A 2,556-nucleotide genomic window follows, 5' to 3' on the forward strand; every position below is an offset into this window, starting at 1 on the left:
AAGTACAAGTTTTTCTGTTTAAGTGAAATGTGTGCTGTGTTCACAGGTGACGTGACGGCGATTTGCGGTAAAATACTCTGCTGAAGAATAACAGACGATGGTTTCCATCTGTCGGCCTCTGGATAACGGGCCCAGCACATTCCCGCCGCGCCATTCTGCTGATAGGTAAATATCTCTGTTCCTCTCCTGTCTTTCTATTTGTTAATTTTGACGCTTTCCCCCGATTATCTATTGTTTTGTTTGTTGGATTATTTTCCCTGTCTAATTTCTCTCGTGTCTCTCTCACGCTTTTACCTTCCACCCCGTCCTCCTTTCCCTGTTCATCACTTCCTGCCCCATCCGGTTATTATCCGGTCTCTGTGCTCCGACCCAGCTGGATATCTCGTCCCGACATTTCAGCAACGGATCTGATTTTCATTATCATTCTGGCCCTATTCCTACGGCCCTGCAGTCAGACACACTGGCTATCTCCCTCTGTGTCTCCTTGCCTTCCTTCTCTCTGTCAGCGGGCTGTTATTTAGGCTATAAACACAGGTGCTGGAAATCCCAAACACTGAATGCCGGAGCAAATCACCAGGTCAGACAGCATCTCTGGGGAGGAGTAAACAGTCGGTGTTTCCTGTGGAGATGCTGCCTGGCCCGCTGAATTTCTCCTCCATTTGTGTATGCTATTTCGGTCAGTCTCCGACATAACGAGCAGCGACCGCAGTCTGAGGTGCAGCGGAGAATACACCCACACTCCGGGATTTATTTTGTCCAGTCCCGAGTCCCGTTCACCTCCCAATCCGTCCATATGATCGAATGAAGATCAGAATTCCGTCAGTTTTCAATAGTCCGCAAATCACTGGGTCTGAATGTGAAAGTGAGCTGCTGTCAGCAGTCCTCTCTCCCCTCTGTAGAGTCCTGCCGTCGGATGTCTTGCGATTCTCGTACCAGACGGTTTAGCAAGTGGTTAGAGCTCTCTCAATGATGCTCCTGTGAAATAAAAACAGATTGAAGAGGGGTTGGGGAGGTCTCACTGAAGCCAGGAAGTGGACACACCGGTGCGCTTTCTTGCTGTTCTTTGTGGCGTTCAGAGGGCAGGTTTGGTGGTCCACTCTCTCTCTCTCTCTCTCTCTCTGGAGGAGCCGTTTATTTGCGGTAATGAGCGATCCCTTGGCCTAATGAATCTTCTCTTTAGTCTTGTCCACGTTGAGACTCAACGCATCATTGTGCTAATTGCAAACCTGACGATTGGGTAGATTGACGATTTGCAATGTTCAAAATTCAATGCTCACTAGCGTGGAGATGCCGGGGATTGAACCCGGGACCTCATACATGCAAAGCATGCGCTCTTCCACTGAGCTACATCCCCGCTTGAACCACAGAAGTGTTCAGGTCCAAACCTTCCTGCATATCACAATTGAGCAGTTCAACACAGGTAATGGCTGATGGCCACAGTCATTCGGCCCCGAGTCTGCTCCACCATCCAGTGCGATCATACTTGATCCTTCTTTAGTTCTCTTCCCAAACACCATGATAATTTTTGTGGAATGAAACCAATTAGATTCCAGCAGAATGATCACGGAAAAGGAAACACATACCACATTCTGAAGGATAATTTCAATCTCGCTGTTATGACTATTGAATGGTTTCCTTGTGAAAAAAGATGGACGCTTGACCTCACAATCTACCCCGTTATGACACTTCATCTTATTGTTTACCTGCACTGTGCTTTCTCTGTCGCTGTTGCACTTTATTCTACATTTTATTGTTGATTTACCTTGTTCTCTGTCAATGCACTCTGTAATGATATGATGTCTATGAATAGTATGAAAGAGAAGCTTTTGTCACATATTGTATCTAGGTATGGCAGCAGAAAGGGAGCACGGACACAGAACACGGACACTAAACACGGGGACAAAAAGAGACAGTTCCGAACTCAACGATAGATAGTTTCTTCTCTTGGCGCGGCAATGCTCCACTCTCACTCCGGCGGTTGAACTTGATGGGGATACTGACGAGGATGCAGGCGACGGTTTCAGGCAGGAAAGGAAGGGAACAGTCCAGCAAACAATCCCTGGTTTGCAGAGGTATTTACGTGCCAGACCGAAATGAGAATCGGTGCGTCAATTAAGGCACCCAACAGAACAAAGGAGAAAAGAGGAAAACCCGGAACAAGGATCGATAGATCGGACTGTAAACCGGAATGCGGACGTCACGGACCGGACCATGACAATGGGGAGTGTATTGATCCCGGGGTCGGAGAAAACAGGACTATTACTGAAGTAAAATCTGAAACTGCCGGAAATATTCCACAGCTCAGACAGCATCTATGGAGGGAGAATCAGAGTTCACGTTTCAGGTCGGTGACTTTCGCCCTGAGCTCTGGGCCTTTAGAGGAGAGAATCTCACTAAGTTGCAATCGTTCTTGGATACTTCCAATCAGTTCTCCTCGAGACTTTTCAGGTGTTAAATTAAGTGTCCTTGGACTTGTGACTTCAGGATGGCTTCTTGTAAGCTTTTCAAGAGTCAAGGGCTTTATATAGCTGGGCACAGATTCTTTACTGCCCTGCA

General features: G+C 47.3%; 1 non-coding gene across 1 annotated transcript; it reads right to left on the reverse strand.

Moving 5' to 3' along the window:
• Positions 1-1,282: 1,282 nt before the first annotated feature.
• Positions 1,283-1,354, reverse strand: trnaa-ugc (transfer RNA alanine (anticodon UGC)). Its single transcript has one exon. It is a non-coding gene; the product is annotated as a tRNA-Ala (tRNA).
• Positions 1,355-2,556: the final 1,202 nt, after the last annotated feature.

Source organism: Mobula birostris, chromosome 28 (assembly GCF_030028105.1).
Source record: "Mobula birostris isolate sMobBir1 chromosome 28, sMobBir1.hap1, whole genome shotgun sequence".
NCBI lineage: Eukaryota > Metazoa > Chordata > Chondrichthyes > Myliobatiformes > Myliobatidae > Mobula > Mobula birostris.